The 15,379-nt window shown below is 43.3% G+C and overlaps 1 protein-coding gene across 7 annotated transcripts in view; it reads left to right on the top strand.

Annotated features, from left to right (window-relative positions):
* Positions 1-15,379, top strand: part of MAMLD1 (mastermind like domain containing 1) — a 247,384-nt gene that overhangs the window by 197,825 nt on the left and 34,180 nt on the right. The window lies entirely within an intron of this gene.

Below are 15,379 nucleotides of genomic sequence, written 5' to 3'. Positions count from 1 at the left end.
AGGCTTTGGAATTATAAATGTTTGTGTTAAACATGTACTTTCTCTTCCTTGTAGTGCAGTTATTTGTATTGCACGTGGGGTTTGAAAGAAGTCAAATATGGAGAGTGCAGAAACAATAAAATCTCTGTTCATGTCTGGATGCACTGGTATGCGGAAAGTGAGGGTGAGCACTGGTGCTGCTGTAAAAGATGGGGAGATCATTTCATCCTCAAAAGAGCAAACTGTGAGTGGATACACAGAGAAATGCCCACCAAAATCAGCAGCAAAGTTTCCAGTTGTTTCACCAGCTCAGGTCCAGTTATAAAACTGAATACAGAGTGTTCTGAGTATAGAATATCCTAAAGACAGATTTCAGAGAGGAAAAGCCCAAATTCTGCTTTTAAAAAATATTACTGATGACCCATACCCAAACAGAAATGTGTTTGATGCATGGGGCAGTGGAGAGCCTGGACCCAATGAAATCTGCAGCGGGCACTGAAATGTGGCAAAGTGGGTGCTGGGAGGACATCAGCACAAAGGAACCCCCAGGAACAGGTGAGCACAGACAAGGGCAAGGTTTGCTTCTTTAAATTTGCATCAGGAATAAAGGGACAGTTGTGTGCAGATGTATTGGGAGGAAAAGCACTATTAGAAGCTGCATTATTTTGCCTACTGTAAATAGTTTTTTGTTCAGCATGGAAAGACAGCAGCTCTTCCTGGGGTTATTTGCTTTTCTCGTGTGACTGCTTGATGGTTCAGCTTGTTAATGGACCAGGTTTCTATTAAAAGTGTTTAGTTGCTTGACAGAAGCCAGGAGCTTGCTCTGTGCTGGTGAAGGCTGCCACTGTTTTTTTTATATGGAGATATACATGTTTTTAAGGGGTAACAGAAATTCCTTCTGGTTCATGGATTGCTCTTAGAGTTAGGCACAAATCATCGGAAAATAGTGGAAATGTACTTGAGGTTAATTCTCCCCATTCAATCCATGAGCTTCTGCACATTTTAAGGGAAAAAGTTTGGCCTCTTTCAGAAAACCCAAAACTAATGTGGGTCAGTGAGAGATCCAGACCATGGCAATGTGAGAGCTATCTAGGAATCCCATAACAGCTTCATTCTGGCCCATGAAATGGGCAGTCCTAAAGAGCTCATGGTTTTCAGAGTTGCTGTGCAAGAGCTGCCCAAGATGCTCTCCTTTCTCAGCCCCATCCCGAGAGGCACCCAACACCCTGAGCCCTGGGAGTGGGGGCACTTAGTGACGAGCAGAATCTCATCTTGCACAAGTGCTCGGTGAGGAAACCTGGTGACCCAGCTTGTGGCCAGCTCGTTTTTCCCAGGAATGCCATTTTCTTGGCAGAGCTGAGGAGCAGGGCCTCGTGCTGTGCCGTGGGCGCAGCTTGCTCCCAGGAGCCGGGCGAGCTCCTTCCCCGCAGTGCAGTTCCATGTCCCACACTAGAAACGCTCTACTGTAAATGAGCAAGGTTTGTTTTCAGGGAGTTGCTCATATTGACACTTCTGACTTACTGTCTGTCTTGTTACAGAGCAGATTTGTCTCACAGAAACCAGGAAATGCTGTGTAAGGCAACACGCAGCTGGAGCAGAAACTTCCGTAGATCAACAGTCTGCCCCAAAGTCACCCCATTGCTCCCATGTGTTATTTTTGGTGTCTTGTTGTATACTAAGAAAAAGTATACAAATTCAAATTCAGTATTTCAAATTCAAGCAGAAGAAGGGGTTTTTTTTTGCGTTGGAGGACTGATAAATTGTGGTGCATTTTTTCTTTAAAGATACACTTGACATTTATCTGTCCCTGTTTGTATGTAATGAATGGGGAAACAAAAGAGGGAAATTGTATTTCAAATTTAGGTGCTCAAGAGGAAAAAAGAGGTAGTTTTACCTCTTTTTTTATGCTGTATCTGATTACAATTCCTTATTCTTTAGGCTTTCATTTATGCCTGGATAAAGTAAATATAAAATGCTGCCAGGTTAGAACAGTGCTATTTTAAATACATTGTCCAAACAATTGTGCAAAGAAACGAGGTGAAGGACTAATTCTGTGTTGGTTTTCTGATTAGATTTTGAAATAAAAGCAAAGTGAAGATGACTGTAAAAGGGAGAAATATAACAGCTGAAACCTCCTAAGAAATGTGCTTAATCATGGTACACCTTTCTTGTTCTTCAGCACCTCTCATGTCTGTATGGAGCCCAAATAATATCAGTTCTTTAACAGTTTTTACATCAGTATCAGAAGGAGTATAAAATAGGTTGAGGTTTGGTTTTTTTAAATTTTTGTTGATATTACCAAATTCATGCAGTTAAAAATGCACAGTACATTTTAGATTTGTGTACAAATAGGTATAAAACAGGGTGTCAGCCTTTTTCATTAAAATAATTAATGTGTTTGGCAATGTGTTTGGCTTTCTATTTGGTTTTGGCTCCAGATCTGACTCAAATGTTTGTGCAAGAAAGGCTGCACTAAAAAGTGCAAAGTCAGGTTTTGGAGTGCTCAAACGTGTCATGGAGGGAGGGGGAAGAATTGCTGCCGTACATAAGGTTGGTGTTTCCTGCCCATTTCCTACATCATGTCTGGTAAATGTAGTGACTGAAGCACAGGAAACCAGGTACCATTTCTCTGCAGTCTCTTCAGTTCAGTAGGAAGTAAGTTACTTCTGAAGAACTGGAGATCTCCTGCCCCACAGGGGTGGGATGAGGTGCACAGGGCTGGCTGTGCGCCCTGGTGAGGAGCCAGCGGTGCTGGTGGCACTGGGAGGGACAGTGCTGAGAATTTCCTTCAGCAGAGAGGTAGGCCCTCTGACAGGAACCTGGGAATGGGAGGCTGATGATATGCATTTGATGGTCGTGATGTGTGCAGGAAATGCTGTCAAGGGCTGGCAGAGCTTTGAACAGGTACAGATGCAGGTGAGGGGCTGCAGCTGTGGTAAGCTGGAAGTACTCAACTTCGTGCATTTGAAGAAGTTTCATTTCCTTCTACAGAGCAGTACCTGACAGCCTGTATGCCAATGTGAGATGAAATGGTTACCCTCAGCCACTTTGTAGTGGCTCACCTCTTCTATCTCCACTGAGTCCGCAGTCAGTCAGTGCTTCTCAGCTGGGGTTCAGCCACTTCCACCTGAGAGGCTGTCATTTCTTACAGAGGACAGTCATCTTACTGTGCCTAAGGTGTCCTTAAGGGGACTTTCTCTCAGTAGAATTCCACTTAAGATTGCTGGGACTACCTGAGCACAGCACATGCAATGTCCTGCTGAGGTCCCAGCATGTCCCAGCCAGATGGGTTGCATTAACACAGTGCCCACCCATGCCAATTAGTCCCAGAGCTAGCTCAGTGTGGCCTGGGCTTCAGGATCTCTGAGCCCCAGGGAATGAAGTAATCTCAAGCAGCTCTGTTGAAATTAAGTGAACCTCCCCTTTCCGGGTTAGGGTTAAACTGGTGCCCCTTCAATTCCTTGAGTGCCCTGAAACTTGAAGGTGGGCACAACACAGTGTTTAGTGATGGATGAGAACACTTCCAGGAAATGCAAACTTTAATTCCCAGTTTGCAAGGTCCTTGCAGCTGCCCAGAAACCACCACCACTCCATGGTGCCATCTGGACAGTCGTTTCCTGATGGTTGCAGCAGTTAAATCCTCACTAACCCGTATAAGGAGAGCTGAAAGAGGAAGTTCCATTCTTTCAGAAAAAAAATGAAGAGCTACCTGCCCTCCAGCTGTGTGGTTGGGGAGAATTCATAGGTGTTGGCTCAGGTTTGCACAGTTTGGTGAATGGCTGTGTGTGCTGGCCTGGGCAGCAGCTCTCTGTTGGCCAGCCAAGCCAGCCCCTCTCCTCGAAGTGGACAGGGCATCCCTGCCTGTGTCTGCTGGTGGCTCACACCCTTTTCACAGGATTCAGTGGCAGCTGTGATAAATTTATGTCAAAAAAGAGTTTTGCCTTCACTTTCAGACACCGTTCTCGAGCTTGAAAACTTTTAGGGGAAGTAATGTAATTCTTGTGGGTAAACTGAAATGTCATAGCTAAAAAGCAGCAACAGGTTTGTCATCCTAAACTAGGTACACACAGTTTAAGTGTTCTGACCTTTCAAGAATGTGTTTGTTCAACTCCAGACATTGTGTCTGTATTATAAAATAGAAGGGTAATTAAGTGTTGATGTTCAAAAACATACAGTGAGTTTTCCTGTAATATCATTGTTTCTTAGTAAAGGCCAGGTCTTACAACCCACATTTCTCACTTAAGAAGCCCTTACTAGGATAAGGACTATGACCCAGGATGCCAGCCTTGCTCTCTGGGTGACGGGAAAGCCTCTACTCATTTCAAAATTTGTCCTTCAAGAAGGGCTCAGAAAAAAATCAAAGTACCTGCAGGGTTTTTTTGTTTTCTCCTTAACTTAATGCTCATGTTGCATAATGTGAACACTTGGGACAAAAAAAGCATGGTACTCTGAATTGAATTTGTGTTATGCTTAAAAGGAAAAAATTACTTTGACCAGAACAAAAAGAAATGAGCACATGTACATTGTAGGCATGGTGTGTTGCAGCCATAGTGCATGGTACATGTTGCTGCCTGGCCACTGCCTCCTGTGCATTTCTGCTCTGGTGCTGCTGCAGAGCCAGGGGACACCCTCCTAGCCCTGGAGCTGTTTCCTCAGTTCTCACCTCCCAGACATACAGCCAGAGCTGTGGTGGGGTAGGGGAAGCAAATGAACACAGTTTGTTTGGAAAGTCCATTAGTGTTTAAAGAGTTCTAATAAGAGAATGTTTGATCACACATACTATTGGGAGAGAAGATAAGTGAAACGGGGAAATGAGGAGTCTGTTTGTAAAGCACTCACAAGGTCTAGGGTTTTCTGAGAGTTTTCAGGTTATCTTGTCCCCTTGAAATTAAATTGCAGCCAAGTGTCTAAGGTCATCTGCAACGCTTAGCTAAGACACTTAATGAAAAAAATAGTTCCTTTACATAATTCCCTTCCTTTCACCATTAACAGGATATATGGAATTCCATCAGTACTTCCTCTGTAAATCAAGATATTGGAGGCTATTGTCTCCATGTGCAGCTCCAGCTCAGTGTGCAAAGCATTTCATATTCAAAGCTTCAAAGGTCAATAATCTGATTAATACTCCCATTCCCCCGATGAGTCTTTTCTCTCTTTGTGGTATCCCTGTAGTTTTGAAATGCCTTATGCAGATGACTCTGAAAGCATTTCCTATGCACTCAGGGTTGACCCAGCTGCTGCAGCTGCATGTTGATGCTGCACCCATTGCAAAAGTTCCTAAAGGGAGTGAAGGAGGGAGCTCCAGCCATCCAGGAGGCTTGTGAGATAGTCCCACTACAGCCAGCAGGAAGTTTCAAGCTCTTTTTCCCTGCTGCAGTCATCTCCCCAGAGATTCACAAAGAGAACAGGAACACATAAAGTATTCCCAAGTGGAGCAGCATGCTTCAGCCTGTGTATTCCAAACTACCTTCTCTGTTATGACAGATAACTGCAGTCTGGCTACAAAGTCTGTATCAGGGATTGGTAACCCTCCAGGATGGTACTTGGCACTCAAGAGCTAACACATGTTTTTGTTACATGAGCATGAGTCTAATAAAATGGCTCACTGGTTTAATATGCCCCTTTGTAAAAACAAGGCATGGTTGGATTTAGAAATTGTGATGATTTGGCAAGTTCAATTATTAACTTCTCTCGCAGGGTTAAGCTTTGACCAGAAATTTGCCATGAACCCATAGGCACATCCTGCTAGGAAACAACATGCAGAAATCCTTTGCTGTCCTACTTGATTTATCTACACAGTGCAAACTCGGAGTGTGGAGCTGTATTTTCCCCTGAGGAAGTCACAGCAAGCTCCATCACCACTCCAGAGCAGAATGTGCTGAGGTTTTATTGTTCTTGTGCTTGAAAATATTTCTGCTCTGCTCAAGACAATGCATCTTAGGAAACTGTAGCGGGTCCTGAACTGGTCTGTTTTATACTCTGCTTTCACCATGTTTTGGGAGAAAAGTTGGAATGTGGTGAAGAGCCTGAGCTATGTGAGCTATGCAGTGTCCTGTGGGATTGTTTGTGAACACAGCAGCTAAAGATAGGAGTGCACCACAGAGCTGCTAAAAATACTGTCCAACTCTACGGTGCTTGTTTAGCATTTGGAGCGCTATAGTTGGCCTTACACAAAGAGAAGATGCAGTTTTGCAATTTGAATATGCAAATGAAGTCCTGATCTTGCAAATGTGCAATCATATGCTCAAATCTGAAAAGGCCACTTGTATTCCTGAAGTTAAGCATTGGCACGATTAAGAGTTTAATCAGTCAAATACAGTGTCATCAGAAGTTAGTGTGATTGCAGTGCAGAGACTTTGCTTCAAAAAACAGCCAAAAAAATCACGTTGTGTGATTGAGATCAGATCTTTACATTCCACATGTTGATACTTGGAATTGTGTTGTCTTATAAATCATCTCTTATTAACGCAGTAGGTTGCAAACAGTTTCTTCTTTACATTTATATGCATGATTTAGTAAACAGTATTTTAATATCAGTAGGAACGCATGCTATGCTTCATGGCTTTCAACCGTGTGACCTTTCAAGGCAGAACAAAAGCTTAGAAATTAGAGTTTACATAAAACTAAAAAGTGTAGAAAGCTTAAAAAGCTGTGTAATTCACTTCTGCAGCAAGAACACAATTTTCTCTAATATTGTTTGCATAAGTCAGCATTTATGTTGTCAGTTTGCAGTGATGAATGTGTGATTAACATTGCTTCTAGGACAGAGGGGAACTGGTATCTATAGCAAGTCAAGAGGTTCTCTGGTTAAAACCCAAGTAACTTTGGCATTGCATATTCTGGCAGAGAGAATTTCTTCAACTCCTGTGTATTTTTAATTCACTCCTTTAGTTAGGAAGAAGGAGCAAAGAGTGAAATGTCATCCCTGATGAAGTCAGAGTCCCAAAATATTCACAGAATCATTTAGGTTGAAAAAGACCTAAGATCATCAAGTCCAACCAATTTATTTAATTGAGGCCAAGATTTCAGCAGCTTTATACAGAACACAGACTTCAGGACTGGAATCTGTGTTTGGTTTAGGGTTCATAGTACTGCTGACATGCAGAACCCCTTCAAAGGTCCCTGGGTAAGTTCAAGAGCCATGCTGAAAGAGCAGGTACTACAGGAGCAAGAGCTGTGGTCATCGCCCTGCTGCAGGAGGAAAGGTGTGTACAAACAGCATTTTTCCAATGAATTGTTTTCATATTCCAGCTGATGCACACTGAGAATAGCAGAGGTGCTGGGTTGGTAAAGATGAAAGTGGTGGGATAACATGAAGTAGTCAGAAACAAATTAAATATTCATTCCTCTGCCTTACAAAAGATTTCGGCTTCTGGCCATTATACAGACTTCTCTCTACACCCACTTTCTGTGGGACTAGATTGATTATCTTTTTTCTCTAAGTGAGGCTTGGTTTTTGGATCTGTATTAATCAATATCCTGTTTATTGTTTCATTTTCTGAAAGACAGAGAACATCAAAGGAGCAGGAGAGGAGCTGTTCAGAGTGTTTCTTTCCTTGCCCATTTGTTCCATCCTTCTTAAGAGTTGTGCTCCAGTTTTTGGTACCACTTAGGAGAAACCTCAAACTGCTCTTTTAAATGTTTTGTCTTGCCTGAGCCCAGAGGAGACCTCTAGATTGAGTATTAGATCATTGTCCAGTGCAGGCAGTCAGCAGAAGGGCACTGGGCTGGCAGATGTAAGGGTGCTGCTCTCAGCATTCAGGGCAGCCACACACAGGAGGCTGGAGCTGTTATTATTTGGAGGAGTGAGTACTTCAGCTGTTGGAATAAAAATGCCCTTTTTTTGAAACTGAAATTGCATTGTTTCTTACTGTTCTGTGAATTTGAAAGCATTTTGTCCCTAGGTTTGACCTAATTGGAGGCTCTGCCTCCAGGCTATTAATTCCCCAACGATACCTTTTGACAGAATGGCACCTGTAGTTTGGTAAAACCACAGGACTAAGTCTTCTGAGATATTAAAAATATAATACAATATGTAGCAGAAAAGAAGTGTCAGACTGGGTTTTATCTCCTTATCTAGTAAATGGAAAACTACCTCATAATTTAGGAACACGTACATCCTGTTTCTTCTACTTGTGGTCATTGCATAACTGTGCCAGTGTTAGGGGCTGAAAAAGAAGACAGAAAAGTATCTTACAAATCCTGGGAGACCCAAGTAGCAAAACCATCACTTTTTGCTCAGTGGAGAGGATCTGCAGTTCTCCAACATAGATATTGCTGTGAGAAATTAATGTAGTCTACAAAATTACTGCAAAGTGTTCCACAGGACTTTGAAATTAATGGACTATAAAAAAGATATAAAACAATACTGCTGGTATTAAAACTGAGCTAAGATGAGGTAATACTGATGGAGAGGCATTGAGTCTAAGATTGATCTTGATTTACAGCCAGATATGAAAGAATTGCTCTTGTACTACGGCTTAAAACCAAGAGGCAGAGAACTTGTTCTGTCTTCAGATGTCTAGTTAATAACACTTGTCATTAAATGGAACGTGGAAGTCACAGCCAAACAATATGCGTGACGTGATTGCTGTAAGTCTTCAGATGACTAATTACAAGGCATCTGCACAGAGATCTCCTGCTAGCAGCACAACACAGGAGCAGGCAGTAGTCCTGCTCTTCCAGATCCATTTGTCAACGGCAATTTTTCTCCTGGAAAAATTTCCATTTTAACAGTGACATTAATACCGAAAGCAGATGAATTGCTAAGGAAAGACAAGATGGGAAGGCTCTGAACATTTGTTTTGATAGGGCAGATCTCTGTTGGTGCCTACCAAATGAGTCTGGTAATTCTGTCTGACCTGAAAAGTATAAAAGCTGCTGTTTTTTTTTCTTTTTTTAAAATTTCTTTATAATGAATGGTGCTTGGCCTCTTGCATGCATCTTGCTTGTGTAGGATGGCACAATAGGTATATTCTTGGCTATGTCTTTTTTTCTCCTTGGAACACATCCTACATTGATACCTTTATTCAGACATCAGTAATGTTTCCTGTGATGTTGCGCAGGGGTAATTAGAAAAATCTCATTCATGCACTTGCTGCTCTGTAGTCTGTAAGTTGTTCCCTTTGAAAGTAAGACCTAGATCATACATATTTCTATCATTAGAAGTGTAATAATTGCATTCACACAAATCAGTGAATGGGAAAATCATATTTGTAGTATTTTCTTCCCCTTAATTCTTTGTTAAAATTAGAAAAAAAGAAAAGTAATACCTTAGGCTCATGGTAGTCCAGGGTGAATTTCCTGTTAGTTTCTGTGGGCTTAAGCTTATTGTAAGATGACATTATTCTGGTTTTGTGCAGTCATGATGTTTGGTGTTTGGGAATTCTGTGCTTACCAGCTGAAGGGCACAGTTCTGCATTTTGTGGTCTCTGACAATGCACACTCAGGGGTGTGTGAACACAGCTCCTGGCTCCTGCAGCTTTGCACTCACAACAAGAGTGTGAGATTTATTAAGGGAAAGCACGCACCTTGTTCTTTTCTTTCTCTCTTAACACAGCATGAGGTCTTTGATTTTCTGAGGGAATAACTGTGGAAGATCTCAATGAGTGGTGCAGTGGGGCAGAGGATCAGTGCACACTCCCATCAAGTCAACTGATGCTCTGTACTGAGGGGAGATCAAACTCTCCACGTGCAGCAGCAGTGTTTAGGAGGAGATTTACATGTGCACACCTAAGCAGCAACTTCCAGTACCTGTTGTTACTGTATTTGTTTTAAAGGTGGGAGTTGGGAGAAGCTGTAGTGTCAGGTAACAACAATCCACATCACGCATACAAGGTGGCTAATAACCAACGTGCTTTCATGGTTAAAGTCACTGCTTACATCCCCGGTTCCTCTTCCTACATCCTCCATTCCAGCTGCCTATTTCTATGAGCATGATGAATAGAAGGAAACCCACCCTGTGAATTTTCCCTATTCATAATCCTTTCTCTACCACCACACCTCATTACAAACACATCTGCCACCTTTGCAGTCTACAAGTACCCAACAGACCAAAGTGGACTTTACTCTGGTACTCCTTACCTGAAAATTTGGGGAATTGCAATTTTTAAGCACACTGGTGCATGCGTCTGGTAGCTTGGAACTGCATTGTGTGTGATCTGTTTCCTGACACTGTAAAATGACAACTTAATGCCCATCCATGCTCAAATTGCTTGAAATCAGAAGGGTCAAACAGCCCAAAGTAGTAGGAAGAATGTGATTTTAGCTTATTTTTAACCTTAGTCTGGAAAAAGTGAGTGGTAGTTTTAATTGCTTGAGCCTCCTTGAGTTCTCCTTGTAGCCTGAGATATGACTTTGATAAAATGTAGTTTATGTTTCTTGTAGTCGGGTACTGCTTTGGCTGCTCACTGGTCAGCAGGAGGCAATTTTTCTTGGATTCAGATATATAATGTGAGTGTCTTTTACCAGACTGCAGCCAGCATGCAGAAACAGAAACCTACAGATGTGCTAAATGCACTTACTGCAGTGCCAGGTCCTGCTGTACTGGAGTGGGATTGTTGCCCAGGAGCATTTGGGGTTTGCTGTTCGTGTGCAAGCCAGCCTACTACCCAACACAGAGGGTCTGCAAGTAACTGCTGCTATTTAAAAGGTAATATTTTATATCAGATCCACTTTCCAGCCTTTAAACACACAGGCACATTCTCACTTCTTTTTCACCAACTGTCCCTAAATATTATCAGGACAGTAAAATCTGTCTAGTGTGGATAAATGAGCAATAGAGAGCACAAAACTTTCCAAGCTGTGAATTTAAAGCACAGGAGAAAAAAAATGTGAAGTTTTCTTGTTTTATGTGGAAAATTGCCAGTTCCATTTTCTCATTGCATGACTGTTTTTGTCAGAACAGATAGAAACATTTTGGGCTGATGGGCAGATAGGTCTCGCTGAAGCTTGTTGAAGCCACAGAGGCTGAAGTCTTGATCGCTGAATGCTGCAAACAGTTTGCCTCTGGCAAATACATACTTCCAGTTTTGGCAGTGTCTAGTGTTTGAAAGAGACAGACACTGATAGATTCTCTGGTCAGTTCAGTTAAGCAAACCTTAGACTCAGGTTTTATGCTTTGCAGAGGGAACAGTTTGCAATATGCCTTGAGAAAATACTAGGGGGAAAAATACTTCTGTTTATCTCAGGCTTCTGCCTTGCTCAGTCCTTCCACCAAAAATTAAACATGCTCTATCTGTCAAAATAATTCAGATATGCCAGATCTTAGCAGCCTGTCAGTGACCTGGATTCCCGAGGTGTTTTGCTTTGAAAGGCTTTGTCAAAGCTGCCACCACATTAGCAAATCTCTGGATCTGTGGTGAGACTGATGTCTCCCCACCTGCACCATCTCCTTTTACAATAATTTCTTTTCCTCAATGAAACAAACAGAAAAACCAACACATGGAATTTCCCAAAGTTACAAGGGTCTTGAGACTTAGTGAAAGAAGGTTGTCTGTCTCCCATTCTGGATATGCCAGTCATGGATCCATGAACATCAGTTTATGAAATCAGGAGAGTCTGTGCCATGCTGCTGGACACAGGGCAGCTGCTGAGGGAGGGTGTGGGTGGCAGCAGCCACTGGGCTCAGTGCTCACTCGAAGAGGCTGTGTAGGTGTGGGAATCACTGCTGTAGGTTGGATCTGTCCATGGCAGTGCGTGGGGTGGGATGCTGCAGATCAATAATCAGCACCCTGCCGTTGTTGTAAATCAAGGCTTGACTCTCTGACAGGCTGAAATACCTTGCTAATGTTTTTCCTCTCTCATTTCTGCAGTATGTTGGCCTAAATAGGAATCTCTGGTTAGAGGTGGCTTGTTTCTGGTGGAGGGGTCAATTGTGAGGCTGGAGAAACAAGGCTTTCCAGTGCAGGATGCAGGTGCTCCTTCCCAAGTTCCCACCTGCAGGTGAAGGACGGCATGAGTTCCAGAAGGAGAATTAATTCCAGGACAGGAGGGGCTGGCAGGAGGGCCATGGGGCAGCCTGGCTCACGGGCAGAGCGGGAGCAGCAGCTGAGGACAGCTGACATGTTACAAGAGAAGAAAGGCTGAATGCTGCAAAGCAGGGAGCCAGTCCAGAGATGCCCATGTGTGGTTGGTTATTGAAATCCAATGGAACCATCACAGTATGTATTTAACAATTTGAGCACTCTGCTTCAGTTTTTGCCACTTCCTGCCTTCCTTTGTCCCTTCAGTGAGTAACAGTAAGTTCCTCAAGGCCAGCACCACCTCCCAAGTTTGGTGCCTGATGCCCAAGGTCACCCCCAGAGCAGCCCCAGCAAGCCCAGCTCAAGGAGGGCACAGCCAAGGACTGGCTTCTCCTGCTGAGGCTGCCCTTCCCTCCTTGCACAAGAGAAGCCTGTGGAGCACTCTGCCCACATGGAGGGAATCAGTTTGGTGCAGGGAGGGAGCGTGTGACAAATTAGCTGTTTGTAACCACAGCTGTGCAGCTTCTGTGGACAGAGCAGCATAAACAGTTATTATTTATTCTGCTTGTGCTGCCATGTCGAGCCAGCAGCGTTGGTCCTGCGTGACTTGGTCCTTCCCAGAAAGACAGCCTGCTGGTTTGGAGAGGACAGTAGGGCTGGGATCGCTGCTAAAAGCAAACCTGAGATAATGGAGAACTCACAATCAGATATGCCCTGAATCGGAGAGCTGCCTTTGTTTCCCAGGTATTCCCAAACAGAAGTTAGCCTGTGCATGCCAGTGCATTTTAATGCATTTTGACAATGTCACAAGAGCCCCTTTGTTGCTTGTCTGCTTCGTCCTTGCTTGCACATCTGAATGAAGCTTTCCCATACTAAGCCATAGGCAGCCTCCAGCCAGCTTAGGAGAGTGTATGTGTGTGTGTGATGCATTTCTAAAATATTTCCACTCACTTCTCAGGTATTCAATTTGAAACAGAGCTGCCCAATATACTAATCAGCAGAGAAAGGGGAAGAACATGCTTTGGTGTTCTTCTCTTTTCTGTTGATTTTGCCAAATTGTGTAAAAATAAGAAGAGCAGAAAGACTTGAAATAAACCGGGTCCTTCCTGGGGAATCTGGAACCAGATGAAGGGATGTTCTGCAACAAACAACTTCGTGAATTAGTGAGGTCAGGATCTCCTGATTCTAAAAGTTGTAGTGCCTTGTTGATGCTCTCCTGCCACCACTGTGGTTGGCGTGTCTGAGCCAGGCAGGGTCCCAGTAACATGAAATTGTGTTCCTGTCCCCTGCACTGGTCAGGGCTGCCACAGCAGCATGTGCAAGGAGAGCAGTCACTGGGAGCTGGGGCTCCTCACAGCCAGCACCAGCCCAGAGCCTGCTGTGTGGGAGAAACAGCCACTGAGGTGTCAGTGGGGAGCTCTGAAAACAACCTCTCGGCCAGAGCAAGGAGGGATTTCTGTTTATAATGGAACTCCATGCTTAAGTGCCTGGTGACTATCATCTATTTTTTACATTGGTGATGTGCTTGAAGCAGAAGGATGATGGCACCCAAGTGCCCCTTTTAACCAAAATTATTCTGTGATTTGTTTAGTTGCTTTAAGGAGTGTATCTTTCTCTCTCAAGTTTGGGGCTGTAGTCAAATCCATCTTAAGCAAAAGCAATGTTACTAAATTCTGTGGAGTTATACCTGCCTGCACTGGGAGAAATTGGTCTTCAGGATTTTATAGTACTTGTGCAATACTCCTGGGAAACAGGAATCTTGCTTTTCAAGAGAACATGACACCCAGCTAATTTCATTGCCTCTCTTACAGCAAATCTTCTCGGGAGGGCTAAGCAACAGCATCCTATTTAAAAGTCCTGTCCCAGTTTTGGAATACCTGTGCCATCAGAAAGCTATGGCCTTATTTTAGCTGTTTCTATCTAGTAACAGTCATGGGGAAATGAAGTTTGTTTCCCTTCACACTTATTCCCCAGTGCAACAGTTAAAGAACTGTTTTTCAGAGTGTTTAGAAAGCCCACATTTTTCCCCGGTAACTCAGAGCGTAGGAATGTCCTATGGCAAAGGAAGAGCTGGCAAGGACATGCATGCCAGCATGTCAGCTGGCCAAGGGTGGGAGATCCCCCACACTTCCTGCCTGAAGGTTCCCAGGGTGCAGCTTGGGAGCACACTCTGTTTGTTTTGGATGGGTGAAGCCCCTGTAAATACTCTCTATACATGTCTGAGTTTTAAATATATGTAGGTAGTCTCCACCAACATGTTTCAGCCTACACAGGGCAACATCTGTTGAAACATGCAGCTCTGGCTTAATTTTAGCAGAGAAAATGAAGGAAAACTATTTCATCCATCATTAGACTAACATTTGGGAGAAGATTTAGGCCTGGTTCCATTTCCTAAAGCTAAGCAAATTTTGGCCTCATCAGCAATGTCTGATGGTGCAGCAGTGTCTGGCTGTGACACTGGGACAGGCTCTCCCAGAGCAGCAATCCTGACCCAGCACAGACACTGCTGCCCAAAGAGGCTCTCAGTAACCAGACAATGTGCACTGGAAGCAGCTCTCCTCAGTTCTCCCCTCCTGTGGTTTTTGAGCACAGCCCATGTTAAAGCAGTGTGACTGGAGGGCACCAGAGACAAGCACTAACAACTCTGTAAGGGACAGCTCTTGGGGAGTAAAGGGAAAACACCCAAAGGTCTCTTTGCCACAGTGCCCAAGCTGCTGTGTCTGGTGATGGAGCTGTGCAGTGACTGAGGCATAACTGCAGTGTGTTTAAAAATTAGTGTAAAATTCAGAAGTTAGCCATATGCAGCATAGCCCTGGAGTGGATTTGGTTATGCTGGGGTTGGTGGGGGGACTTTTCTGTTGATATGAACTTTTATTAGATGGGATTTTTTTATAGCACTGCATGATGGGAAGCACTTGGACTTGTAGCCCAGAGCTGGGAGTGCTTTACTGGGAGCTGGCTTAGAGGAACCAGTGTTCTTTCACTTTCCCATTGCTGATTAGATACTTTTCTATATACTACTTCCCTCTATTGATAAACAAGGTAATAATGCTTATTTCCCTTAACTTGAAGCAGCAGTGTTAAGGTCTTATTAATCCTGTGACATACAGGTCATGCTTGTTGAAATTGAAAGCCATAGATGATTTTATGTGGAAGAGATTGCCATATGCTGAAATAGTATGAGAAGCATTGTTTCTAGTTTCACTTTCTTTATATGTAGAAGGCAGGTTTCTTTTCCCTGAGATTTGTGAATTTACAGCTCCATCATTTCTTGTAGATCAAGATATTAATATAATTGTATTTTGAAAACATGTCTATTTTTATGAATGAGTGGCAGTCCTTCAAAAGAATGAAGCTCACAATGCCTTAGACACAGAAGAATAAACAAAAATTAAGAAGTTTAGCTGTTACTTACTCTTTCTGGAATTTAAAACATC

Source organism: Passer domesticus, chromosome 7, assembly GCF_036417665.1.
Source record: "Passer domesticus isolate bPasDom1 chromosome 7, bPasDom1.hap1, whole genome shotgun sequence".
NCBI lineage: Eukaryota > Metazoa > Chordata > Aves > Passeriformes > Passeridae > Passer > Passer domesticus.
Note: the sequence above shows the minus strand (reverse complement) of the source record. Positions and strands in the feature narration are given on the sequence as shown.